Source organism: Budorcas taxicolor, chromosome 9 (assembly GCF_023091745.1).
Source record: "Budorcas taxicolor isolate Tak-1 chromosome 9, Takin1.1, whole genome shotgun sequence".
NCBI classification, from domain to species: Eukaryota; Metazoa; Chordata; class Mammalia; order Artiodactyla; family Bovidae; genus Budorcas; species Budorcas taxicolor.
This window is the reverse complement of record NC_068918.1, coordinates 79,812,175-79,826,562: the sequence shown is the minus strand read 5'-3', so window position 1 is coordinate 79,826,562 and position 14,388 is coordinate 79,812,175. Positions and strand designations below refer to the sequence as shown.

Below are 14,388 nucleotides of genomic sequence, written 5' to 3'. Positions count from 1 at the left end.
TGGTTAGAAAACTGAGTCCAGGGGACTTGCTCAGTGGTCCAGTGGCTAAGACTCCAAACTCCCAATGCAGGGGGCCAGGGTGCAATCCCTGGTCAGTGAACCAGATTCTGCACACCACAACTAAAGATCTCGCATGCTGCAACTAAGCCTTGGTGCAGCCAAATAAACTTTTTTTTTTTAAAAAAAGAAAGAAAACTGAGGTCCTAAATTTGATGACACAGTGATGAAAATTAATCCTAATCCCCTCAGAGTCCTAAAACCCAGTAGGAAATTATATATCAACTTTTACATTGAAAGAAAGTCCCTAATGCAAAAGACGAGCCTTTCCATGACCAATGGAGAATATTTTTAACCAAGAATTTACAAAAGTTCCTACAAATTCACAGAAAACATATCAGACACTTGAGTACTATAGACTTACTGTCAGTTTGGAATAAACTAATCAATTGGCAGCTTACACCGAGAGACCAATAAACATAATTAAAATATTTCAACTATGAGAAATTTTTTCCACTCTGATATCAGACTGTTGTCCCACTGCCTTAGAGACCATGGCCAAAACAATCCTCTTTAACAAATCCAGAGCACTAATGCTTATGTCTAATAAAAATCAGAAAATTCTTTCATGGTCATAGAATATAGTGGCACATGGCAGCGGCTCAGATTTTTTTTTTTTTTTTTTTTCTGGACACATTTCAGCCCAGTTAACTATATACTGTTTCTCATATGAAAGGCAGGAACTTGGGAGCCAGCGACCAGGCCTCGGGGACCTCCTCCTCCAGCGCTCTGATTAAGTGCTTCAGAATTCAGGGGGCACAGGGCTGAATGGCTGGAAACAGATGTCCTCTTAAATGCAGTTACTCATGGAGCTTTAAGCAGGAGACAGCGGCTGGAGTGGAGTCTGGTTGCATGGTTACCTCAAGAATACACTGAAAGTAATGTGACATCAGTGTCACCGGCCAGGATCCGGGAATGCTGTCAGACCACACTGACACACAGAACAAGAAACAACTAGCTCCCTCAGAGCAAAATCAGGACAGACTTCCAAGAGGGAACTGCATGGGCAAATGAGGACAGACGCTATGGAAATAGTGACGGGAATCACTTAAATGAAATTTTTTTCTTAATTTATTTACTTTTGGTTGAAGGATAATTGCTTTACAATATTGTGTTGGTTTCTGCCATACGTCAACATGAATCAGCTGTAGGTGTACATATGTCCCCTCCTTTCAGAGTCTCCCGCCCATCTCCTACCCCAACCTACCCCTCTAGGTTGTCACAGAGCCCCAGTTTGAGTCCCCTGAGCCATACAGCACATTCCCACTGGCTATCTATTTTACGTATGTTAGTGTATATGTAACAAATCTTTAGCTTCAGATCTAGTAATGCAACCAATATTTAATGATCCTTTCATGACTACCTGTAGCAAAAACATTTGTAAATCATATGATCAAGGCATTCATTTTAACTTCCCAATTAAATGCATGAAATAATGAAATGATTCAAAGGTTTGTGTTTTTAAAACATATTAATTCCTATTATGATATTTCTAGCCGTCCTATGGCTTTGGATATGTATGAGATCAAACTGCCTCTCAAAACTAAAATGACTGATTATCATCAGGGTAGACAACCTCTGGCTTGAGCTTAATTCATCCAACCCTAGACAATTTTCATAAAACTAAAAATTAGTTGGTTATTTCTACCTACTGCAGTTAATACTAACAAATAAACTCAGAAATTCCCCCAAACATGCCCTCTCATGCGTTGCTGGTGATAGTGTGAACAGGTATAATTTTGGCATAAATACCTAAAAAATGTAATATGCACAATATCCTTTGGCCCTGTAATTCCATGATCTGTTAGAGAAGAAGCTGTAGAGTAACATTTTACTTCAAAATGAGGAAGGCCTTTCCTAAATCTTAGCTGTCCCAGTGGCATCATCAACCTTGAAAAATAACAAGAATTCAGTTTAAATTTGGAATTAGCATTATTGACAAACTCAGTTCAAGTTAACAATGAATTAAACTGTCCACGAGGCCAGTGTGTTCCTAGGCTTCACTTCGGTACTGTGAAACATTCTGCCCTGAACTGGTCAGACTGTGCCTGGAGGACCATGGACAGTTCCCAGCTGAAATTTAAAGGGGGACATTGTCAAAATGGATTGGGTTCCACATCACATGCTAGGATTAGATCCATAATAAAAATATTCACATAACCATGTTATTTTTAACTCTGTTTCAATTTATTGTAAAAGTGTTGAATGAACCTAAAGACAAAGCACTGAAGACTTATAGTTACAGAACAGAATGTAAATATTACATAACTTGACATGGTAAATATAATGATATAATAAAAACTGTAAAATGAATGAGGGGAGAAAAAAATAGGAGGCATTAAATTCATTTTATTTCATAGCAGAACATCCAAAAAAGTACTATTTCAGGTTGTCAGGTATAGTATTGCTTTCAAGTCTTAATGGAAATATTAGAAGGTAAAATGAGAGTATAAACTGTGGCTAGAAGTGGAAGGAGAGATGATTCTTAATTTTACTTCGGAGTCTTATGAACATTTTAAATTTTTTACAATATGAGCAGATATGATTTTAGTGTTCATTTACATTTTAATGCCTCACCATTTTAGAACCCTCCCTCTAGCTTACTAGCACCAGGTTGCAGATCCATCCACCATCCTGCTGACATCAGGACTGGGATGTCTCAGGCCAAGTAGCTAGCTGGGGAAGGATACAGCACCACCAGTAGGCTGGCTGCCTTAGGACCCCATGATTCCCTAACCCACCCATCAGACTGCCCAGGACCACACCCCACCCACCAGTGCACCTCACTAGCCCTGGGACCCCTGGGACCTTACTTGGCTGCAGGAACCAGCCCCACTCACCAGCAGACAGACACCAGACCCAAGACCACCATAATCCAGGAGTCTGCCATATCAGGACCTGGCCCCCCACATGAAGAACCCAACACCAGCTCTGGGACACCTTGCACCACTTGGCCAGCTCAAATTCCTAGAAACACACAATCTTCCCAGACTGGCTAAGGAAGAAATAGAAAATATGAACAGACTAAACACCAGGAATAAAATTGAATCAGTAATTTTAAAACTTCTCATAAACAAAAATTCAGGACCAGATGGCTTCATAGATGAATTCTACCAAACATGTAGAGAAGAGTTAACACCTATCCTTCTCAAATTCTTTCAAAAAAAAATATTGCAAAGGAAGGAACACTTCCAAACTTGTTTTCAAGACCAGTATTATCCTGATACCAAAACCAGACAAAAACATCACTAAAAAGAAAATCACAAGCCAATATTACTGATAAATATACATGAAAAAAACCTCAACAAAATACTAGCAAATCAATTTTAACAATATATTAAGAAGATCATACACTATGATCAGGTGGGATTTATCCCATGGATGTAAGAATGATTCAGTGTGATACAGTACATTAATAAATTGAAAAATAAATATCATATAATTATCTCAATAGATGCAAAAAGGATTTTGACAGAATTCAATATCCACTTAACATAAAAACTCTCCAGAAAGCAGGCGTAGATGAAACATACCTCAACGCAAAGAAAGCCATATATGTCAGCTAACATCCTACTCAATGGTGAAAATCTGAAAGCATTTCTTCTAAGATTAGGAACGGATAAAGGTGCTCACTCTAGTTACTTTTACTCAATGTAGTATTGGAGATCTTGTCAGACAAGAAAAAGATATATAAACAAAAAAAACTAAACTGGAAAGAAACAGGTAAAACTATCATGTTTGCAGATGACATAATACATAGAAAATTCTAAAGATGTCACCAAAAAACTAGTGGGACTCATTAATGAGTTCAGGGAAGTTGCAGGATATAAAATTAATATGAAGAATCTGTTACATTTCTACACACTAACAACAAACTATCATGAAGAGAAATCAAGAAAACTAATTTATAATTGGCTCAGAAAGAATAAATACCTAGACATAAATCTAAAGAGGTAAAATACCTGTATTTAGAAGACTATAAGACACTGATCAAGAAACCAAAGATAATAGAAATAGATAGAAAAATATACCATGCTCATGGATTGAAATAATTAATAGTTAAAATAACCATACCACCCAAGGCAATCTGCAAATTCAATGCAATCTCTATCAGAATACCAAAGGTATTTTTCACAGAATTAGAACAAATGATTCTCAAATTTGTATGGGAATACAGAAGACCTCAGACAGTCACAACAAATTTGGGAAAAAAGAACAAAGCTGGAGGTATCATACTCCCTGATTTCAAAGTATTACTGCAAAGTATTTTGATTACTGACAGTAATCAAAATAGTATGGTACTGGCACAAAAACAGATACATAGATCAACAGAATAAAATAGAGACCCCAGAAATAAACTCACATTTATATGGGCAATTAATCTACAACAAAGGAGGAAAGAATATAATGTGGGGAAAACACAGCCTCTTGTAATAAATGTTGCTGGGTAAACTGCACATCTACATGCAAAAGAATCAAACTGGAGTACTTCCTCAAACCTTGAACAACAATAAATTCAAAATGGATTAGACTTCAATGTTAAGATCTGAAACCATAGAACTTCTAGAAAAAAATATAGGCGGTATGCTCTTCGACACCAGTCTTACTAATAGTTTTTGAACCTGTCTTCTCAGACAAAGGAAACAAACTCAAAAATAAATAAATGGAATCGCCATACTGTTCTCCATAATGGCTGTATCAGTTTACATTCCCACCAACAGTGTAGGAGGGTTCCCTTTTCTCCACATCCCCTTTAGTATTTACCATTTGTAGATTTTTTTTAAATTTTATGATAGCCATTCTAACTGGTGTGAGGTGATACCTCATTGTAGTTTTGATTTGCATTTCTCTAATAATTAGTGATGCTAAGCATCTTTTTGTGCGTTTGTTGGCCATCTGTATGTCTTCTTTGGAGAAATATCTGTTCAGGCCTTCTAAGAAAAATGATATTGATGAACCCATTTGCAGGGAAGGAACGGAGCTCCAAGGATGTAGAGAATGCACCTGTGGACACAGTGGGAGAGGGCGAGAGTGGGACGAACGGAGAGAGTAGCATGGACACATATACACTATCAAGTGTAAGATGGATAGCTGGTGAGAAGTCGCTGTGTAGAGCAGGGAGCCCAGTCTGATGCTCTGTATGACCTAGAGGGATGGGATGGGGGGAGGGAAGGGAGGCTAGGGAGGGAAAGGATATATGTATAACTACGGCTGCTTTGTGTTGTTGTATGGCAGAAACCAACATTGTAAAAAAAAAATTTAATATAAATAAATAAATGGGACTACATGAAACTAAAAAGCTGTTGCACACCAAACTATCAACAAAATGAAAATGCAGCCTACTGAACAGAAGATATTTGCAAACAATAAGTGTTATGGCAGGTTAATATCCAAAATATACAAAGAACTGATATGACTCAACATCAAGGAAAAAAAAAAAAGAAAGAAAATTCAGATTGAAAAATGGGCAGAGAACTTGAATAGACATTTTTCCAAAGAGGACAGACAGATGACCAACAGACACACGAAAATATGCTCAACATCATTAATCATCGGAAAAATGAAAATCAAAATCACAAAGAGATATTATCTCACACCTGTCAGCACAGTTGTTATCAATGAACAACAAACAGCAAATGTTGGTGAGGATATGAATAAAAGGAATGGTCATGGTTGGTGGAACATAAACTGGTGCAGCTGCTGTGGAAAGCAGTATAGAGATTCCTTAAAACTTTTAAATTGAACAACCATATGGTCTAGCAATTCTACTCCTGGATATTTATCCAAAGAAAATTAAAATACTAATTAGAAAAGATATGTGCACCCCTATATTCACTGCAGCATTCTTTATAACAGGCAAGATATGGGAGCAACCTAAGAGCCTATATAAATAGATAAAAGAAAAAGATATATATAGAGAGAGACATATACATATATACATGCATATACATACAACTCAGCTATAAAAAAATGAAATTTTGCCATTTGTAACAACATGGTTGGACCTAGAATAATACCTATGGGATATTATTCTAAGTAAAATAAGTCAGACAGAAAAAGACAGATAGTTTATGATTTCACTTCTATGTGCAATCTGAAAAACAGAACAAATGGACAACTACAATGAAACAGAGTCAGAGAGACAAAGAACAAGCAGGTGGTTGCCAAGGGTAAGCAGGTGAGGGAAGGAAAGAAGTAGGTAAGGGAGATTAAGAGGTAGAAACTTCCAGCTGCAAAATAAATGAATCATAGGTATGAAACAGTGTGGGGGATATGGTCAATAATTCAGTGATATATTAGAGAAGGAAATGGAAACCCACTCCAGTATTCTTGCCTGGGGAGTCCCATGGACAGAGAAGCCTAGCGGGCTACAGTCTATGGGGCTGCAAGAGGCAGGCATGACTGAGCGACTAGACACAAGCAATATATCTTTCCATTGTGATAGTAACTAGACTTATCGTGATGACCATTTTGAAATGTATAGAAATATCAAATCACTAGGTTGCATAACAGGAACTAACATAGTGTTGTAGGACAAATATATCTCAAAAACAAACAAACGAAGTCATAGAAAAGGAGATCAGATTTGTGGTTACCAGGGGTGGGACACAGGGGAAGGGAAAATTGGCGGAAGGCAGTCAAAAGGTACAAACTTCCCCTTAAAAGATAAACAAGTATTAGGAATGCAATGGACAACATGATAAGCATAATTAACACTGCTGTATATAACATGTAACAGTTGCTAAGATCCAACCAGTCCATTTTGAAGGAAATCAACCCTGGGATTTCTTTGGAAGGAATGATGCTAAAGCTGAAGCTCCAGTACTTTGGCCACCTCATGCAAAGAGGTGACTCATTGGAAAAGACTCTGATGCTGGGAAGGACTGGGGGCAGGAGGAGAAGGGGACGACCCAGCATGAGATGGCTGGATGGCATCACGGACTCGATGGTCGTCAGTCTGAGTGAACTCCGGGAGATGGTGATGGACAGGGAGGCCTGGCGTGCTGCGATTCATGGGGTCGCAAAGAGTCGGACACAACTGAGCGACTGAACTGAACTGAACTGAACTGAAGAGAAAATCCTGAGAGTTCTCATCACAAGGAAAAAGCCTTTTTCTATTTAGTTTATTAAAGAAATAGAAGAATTCTATTTCTTTAATAAGATGATGAATGTTCACTAAAGTTACTGTATAATTGTTTCATGATATAAGTCAAACCATTACGCTATACATCTTAAACTTATACGGGGCCGTATATCAATTATATCTCAATAAAACTGGGAGAAAAAAGATAGAGCCAGGATGACAACATGAATTGTAGGGATTCTGATCCTGACTTGCTACAATGAAGAAGTGTCAGACAATTAGAACTTCACAGAGAAGGTGGACCCCCTTGTATAGAAATGAGTTCCCTGACTCTTAAGGAGTTCTAAGAGAAGGCTGGATGCTAACTGTAGAGGGACACTTTAAAGATGATTCTTATTTCACATAGAGAGTTAGATGAGCTAGGTTCTAAAAGCTCTTAAGGTCACTTCCAACACTGTGATTCTAGGACTGTAAAGAGATCTTTAACTTCTTTACTAATTTACCTAATAATTTCTCACTTCCAGGAAGCCATTCCATATGTCTGTACTCTTAAAATAACCATATGTTTATTTTAGTCCCTAGATAAAAGTAAATAATGAGGAAAAGGAAATTAAAACACTGAGAATCAATTATATGCTGGGCTTGTCTTGAGTACCTTATGTATATTACATCATTCAATCCTAACAATAATTGTAAGAGATAGACCTTTAAATTGTTTTCCAGTTTCACATACAAAGAAATTGAAGTTCAAAGAGGTAAAGTCACATGTCTTAGATCACACAGTCAAATAATTCTGGGGCCTAGAAAAAACCCAAGAGCCTGGCCTCTTAGCCACTCAGCTCGGTGCATCTGTCTTATCCTCTTCCTTCTTACAAACACTCTCCTGCGGGACAACAAACCCAGAGAGCAGAAGGAACATCCTTCCAAACCAAGCTTGCTGACTCCAAAACCAATATGCTTTCCTAGCTTCAATTCTGGCCACTAGAGTTAACGAAAATGTGAACAGTGTGAAGGAAAATAAGCAGAATCCATTATGTAAGCTGAATTCCTGATTCATTGACCGAAAAGTCTGCTCTATAGCAAATGTACATGGCTAATGTAGATAAAATGACTCCTTTTCTCAGCTTTAGATTACTTCAAGACAACAAAAAGAAAAGGTGCCAAGCTTCAATACTTTTTTAAATGTACTGCAATTTTTAACTGTTAAAGATTTTCAAATAATGTATCTTCCATATGTATAATAAACTACCTGGATTTTTACTCGGGAAATTTTCATAAAGTAACAAAAAATCATTAAAAAAATAAGAAAAGCTGAGTTTAGTAGAAACAGCACCCCAGCCCTTCAGAAACTTCTTTCTCTACAGTCATTCAGGACTTTACTAGTAAAGTAAGTTTCCTACCCCAAAAACAGAGCTTTAGAAAGCATTATGAAGGTTCTCTCTGAGACCGTTAATGTGTCAGTAAAACCACTTGACAGTGTTTTTCAGTAGTAAATCTCTGGAGTCATAATCCTATGAATGAGCACTTTATTAAAGACCTCAAGCTTTTTATTGCCCATATTTTTTATAACTTTTATTATCTTGGCAGGAACTTGATCCCAAAGTGAATGCGTTTCACAAGTCTGAACAACATTGCATCATCGGTCATTTACAAGGGTAAAGACGCTTACATAAGAAGAGGAATAAATTATATACTTCTTAATGTGTTCTTACAACATATTGTCATTTCCTATTGCTCATCTCCAAAAATGCATTTTATAGACAAACTCAATTCTTCATAATTTTCCAGGCTTGAAAAGTTAGTAACTACTATCTATAATCAAATTAACGTCATTCATTCACTGAGGAAATTTGCACAGCTACTTATCTTTACTGTTCCCCTGACAAATAATTTTTGGCACCAGACTTGTATGTAGGAAGTAGCTGTGAATCTATAGATAAAGGGGATTACTATTAAAAGCAAGACAACATCATGACCAGGGTTCAGATCATTTGCCACTTAATAGCTGTGCATACTGAGCACAGTACATAACCTCTCTGAGCACCTAGCAAAATGACTATGCTAATGGCAAGTGATTGGCGTTGTTGTTCAGTCACTCAGTCGTGTCCGACTCTATGCGACCCCATGGACTGCACCACGCCAGGCTTCCCTGTCCAACACCATCTTCCCAGAGTTTGCTCAAACTCATCATGTTCACTGAGTTGGTGAGGCCATCCAACCATCCTGTCCTCTGTCATCCCCTTCTTCTGTCTTCAGTTGTTCCCAGTATTTGGGTCTTTTCTAATGAGTCAGCTCTTCACATCAGGTGGTGAAAGTACTGGAGCTTCAACTTCAGCATCAGTCCTTCCAATGAATATTCAGGGTTGATTTCCTTTAGGATAGACTAGTTGGATCTCCTTGCAGTCCAAGGGACTCTCAAGAGTCTTCTCCAGCACCACAGTTCAAAAGCATCAATTCTTCAGTGCTCAGCCTTCTTTATGGTTCAACTCTCACATCGATACATGAACTACTGGAAAAACCATAGCTCTGACTAGATGAACCTTTGTCGGCAAAGTAATGTCTCTGCTTTTTAATATGCTGTCTATATTTGTCATGGTTTTTCTTCCAAGGAGTAAAAGTCTTTTAATTTCACCATCTGCAGTGATTTTGGAGCCCAGAAAAGTAAAGTCTCTCAGTGTTTCCATGGTTTCCCCATTTACTTGCCATGAAGTGATGGGACTGGATGCCATGATCTTAGTTTTTTTAATATTGAGTTTTAAGCCAGCTTTTTCACTCTCCTCTTTCACCTTCATCAACAGGCTCTTCAGTTCCTCTTCACTTTCTGCCCTAAGGGTGGTGTCATCTGCATATCTGAGGTTACTGATATTTCTCCCAGCAACCTTGATTCCAGCTTGTGCTTCATCCAGCCAAGTGTTTCTCATAATGTACTCTGCATAGAAGTCAAATAAGCAGGGTGACAATATATAGCCTTGACATAATCCTTTTCTGATTTAGAACCAGCCCGTTGTTCCACGTCCAGTTCTAACTGTTGCTTCTTGATCTGAATACAGATTTCTCAGGAGGCAGGTAAGGTGGTCTGGCATTCCCATCTCTTGCAGAACTTTCCACAGTTTGTTGTGATCTACCCAGTCAAAGGTTTTACTGTAGTCAATGAAGCAGAAGTAGATGTTTTTCTGGAATTCTTTTGCTTTCTCTATGATCCAACGGATGTTGGCAATTTGATCTCTGGTTCCTCTGCCTTTTCTAAATCCAGCTTGAACATCTGGAAGTTCTCAGTTCATGTACTGTTGAAGCCTAGCTTGGAGAATTTTGAGCATTACTTTGCTAGCATGTGAAATGAGTACAATTGTGCAGTAGTTTGAACATTCTTTGGCATTGCCCTTCTTTGGGATTGGAATGAAAACTGACCTTTTCCAGTCCTATGTCCCCTGCTGAGTTTGCCAAATTTCCAAGTGATTGGTAAATTGTAACTATTATACTCATGATTGCTGACAGTATTAAAGTAAAAACTCTGAGAGTCATAAATTTCATTAAGAAAGTTTACTTATAGGTAAAATACTGAGAGTGTAATTTTTAAATAATCTTATTTATATTTATTTATAAGACATATATATATATTTATAAGACAAAGCAAATGAGTAAATATTGTTAGGATCCAAAAGATTACTAATATAAAGTAAAAGGATATTAAGAAAACTCTAAAATATTACTTTTAATTAAAAATACCAGAATTACACAGCACTTTCCTCAATGTGATGTGGCAGCCTGGATGGGAGGGGCTTTGAAGGAGAACAGATATATGTATATGTATGGCTGAATCCCTTCACTGTTCATCTGAAACTATCACAGTATTGTTAATCAGCTATACTCCAATACCAAATAAAAAGTTCCCCAAAGTACCAGCATCAATTCATTTCTAAAAAAGCATTTCTAGCTCTATCCACTAAAAGCAATGACATCCCAATAGCAATGAGCACACGTAGAGCCTGAATCTTGGTTGCTAAGCACTCTTCCCCAGTAAAAGGAGCCAAAATTCCATAGAGAACTGGCTGATTTTAGTTCTGTGGTCTGAAAATTGTAAGTGAGCCTAAGATATCATCTTCTGTTGAAAAGCAGAGAAGCATTGAAAGACTAAAGGAGTCAAGTTATAAGGTCACAGAGACAATCTTGCAGAGACTCCTTCTGGCCAAACATGGAGGATTTGGAAAGCCAAAAGGAGAATAACTGATTATTAATAGTAAGTAAATAAAAATCCATGTGTCCATAGAATTGAAAATAAAAAGAAAGAAAATAAAAAGCTTTTCTTTAGGAAGAATGTTGACTAATGAGTAGAAGGAATGATGAAATTAGAATATTACCACTTTGCCACCCCTGATATAAATTAATCCAGGCAACAATCAATAGATGAAAACATCACTAGGTAACTGAAGGGGGAACAGAAATAACCTGCCAATTCTCACCCCCACAGACACCTTACTTGGCTGCAGAAAATAAAATGTACCTTTTCACTGAGGATATGGGCAATCAAACAGTTTCAGCAACAATGGAACAATCTAACACTATTTGCTTCTAATGCAATTCAATATGAAGTTTACAACTTTATCTCTGAAATATTCCTGCCAAAAAGGTTTAACCTGAATCCAATACTGCCTCTAAATCCAACTTTACCTGTATAGAGTATAGTTAAGCAAGTTAAATCACATCTTGAAGAAACAATCAGGCCATTGCTTTGTACTCTGTATGAGAAGTCAGTAACATTTTTTTAATGCTATTAAAAAAAAACAACTATAAAAGGCTAAAAATAACCAAAAAATGCAATGGATGAATCTAGAATGGACTACAATTTGGGGAAGAAAACAGCCAAAGACATTCTTGTAGAAAATGATTAAATTTGAAAGTCAATAGTAGATGTTTATTATCTATTGCTGTGTAAAAAATTAGCCCAAACTTAATGGCTTAACACAACAAACATCTATTATCTCATAGCTCTATGGGCCAGAAATCTGGGACTGACTTAGCTGGATGTTTCTGATTCAAGGTCTCTCATAAGGCTATAATCAAACTGTTGACTAGGGCTACTATCATCTCAAGACTCAGCTGAATGAGGATTCACTTCCAGTCTCACTCATATGGTAGGTGATAGGCCTCAGTTCCTGGGCTCCTGGGCCATGCAACTGCCTCCCTGTGCCCCATCATGTAACATCTGGCTTCCCTCAAAAGCAGTGACTCAAGAGAATTCAAAAGAGTGTATCTAAGACAAAAGCCACAGTGTTTTCATAACCCAATCTCCAAAGTGAGATTCCACCACTTCTGACATATTCCGGTCACTGGAAGTGAGCCACTTCATCCAGCCCACAAGGGGAGGGAGATTAAACTTCACCTTTCAAGCAGTACAAAAAGCTTGTGGGCTTGGAAACCTCCGTGAGTAATCGATACTGTGGCATAACTGTTGACTTTTAGATGTGATAATGATATTATGGTTATGTAGGATAATGTCCTTATTCTTAAGCTTCAGTGGTCAGAAACAATACATATAACATCTAAACCTATTTTCAAGTGATTCTGTAAATACGTGTGCATGTGTGTGTGTGCATGTGTACAAGCTAATAAAGCAAATACAGAAAAATGGTAACAAATGTTACATTTGGATGTGTAATAAATGGATGCTCATTGTATTCCTTCACCCTTTCTATATGTGTTTGAAATTTTTCCTAAGAAAAAGCTGGAGAAAAATAATTATTTGAATGGTATCCCCTCAAAATTCAAATGTTGAAGCCCTAACATCCAGTATGATGGTGCTTGGAGATGGGACTATTGAGGGATAATTATCTTCAGATGAAGCCATGGGGGTGGGGCCCTTGTGTTGGGATTGGTGCCCTTATAAAAGACACCAGGGATCTCGCTAATTCAGTCTGCCATGTGAAGATACGGCAAGAGAGTGGCTGTCTGCAGGCCAGGAAGAGAACCCTTACCCCCTTGATCTTGGACTTCCCCACCTCTGGAAATATGAGAAATAAATGTCTGTTTTTTAAGCCACCCAGTGTACGGCATTTTCTTATGAGAGCTGAAGCAGACTGACAAGGTGTTGAAATGACTGGAGTGACCTGGTAATGGTGGTAAAACCTTTGCTCCTTTCACAAGGTTAATGTGACAGAAGAAGGAATCTAGTGGTCAGAAGGGCTCTTTGATGCACGGAATCAGAGAGAAATAGAAATTATCATCATTACTGGATCACTTTCACATTCCAACTTCCCATCTCACCTCACCTTGGCAGTGATGTCACCATAGACGTGGAAGACCTCAGGATTTCCCACGAGGATAGCTCCTTCACTGCGTCCTGCCAATTCCAGAACCCCCTTCACAGCCTGTGGGACACCACTGAAACTTCACCCCTCAGGGAGCCTCTTTTTCTCAGCATTAGTCATTCTTTCATTTTAAACTCCATCTCCTTTACTCTTCAATTTTCTCCTATGTATTTTACTAACTGATGGCACTAGCTTACTTTTGGTTTTGGAAATTAACCCCTATCATTAATCCCATAATTAGTTTCTTTGACAGAAAATTTTAAAAAGAATTATATAGTGTTTAAAAAAATATACAGTATTAATTCCCATGCTCAAACAGGTTCTCACTCATTTGGAAAGATCAAGCAACTAATTATGTAAATAAAAATTTAGAGGTAAGAGTCACTTCCCCTGGGCAATGTCTCTCAAAATTAAAACCCCTATATCCTTTCAGCCAGCAAGTCTGCCTTTAGGATTTTTGTCTTGCTGACAGAGTCTCACATATGAGAAATGACAGATTATTGCTAGCAGCCTTGTATATAATACTGTGTAGTAACTTACTTCCCTTGTGGCTCAGGTGGTAAAGCATTTATCTACAATGCGGGAGACCTGGGTTCGAGCCCTGGGTTGGGAAGATCCTCTGGAGAAGGAAATGGCAATCCACTCCATTACTGTTGCCTGGAAAATCCCATGGACAGAGGAGCCTGGTACACTACAGTCTATGGGGTCACAAAGAGTTGGACACGACTGAGTGACTTCACTTCACCTTACCAATTTTTTAAAAGTAAATAAACAGACACATTCAGTGTGCAAAATTGTTGCCATTTGTGTTAAACGATAAATAAAAAGAATAAATGTATGAATATATTTATGAATAAATATATGAATATATAGAATATTTGTAGAAAGGTATATAAGAAATTATTAACAGAGGTTGCCTCTAGAGAGAGCAACTGGGTGGCT

General features: G+C 37.7%; 1 protein-coding gene across 1 annotated transcript in view; it reads right to left on the bottom strand.

Annotated features, from left to right (window-relative positions):
- CCDC170 (coiled-coil domain containing 170) overlaps positions 1 to 14,388 on the bottom strand; it is a 91,427-nt gene that overhangs the window by 34,515 nt on the left and 42,524 nt on the right. The gene's annotated exons all lie outside the window — the stretch shown is intronic.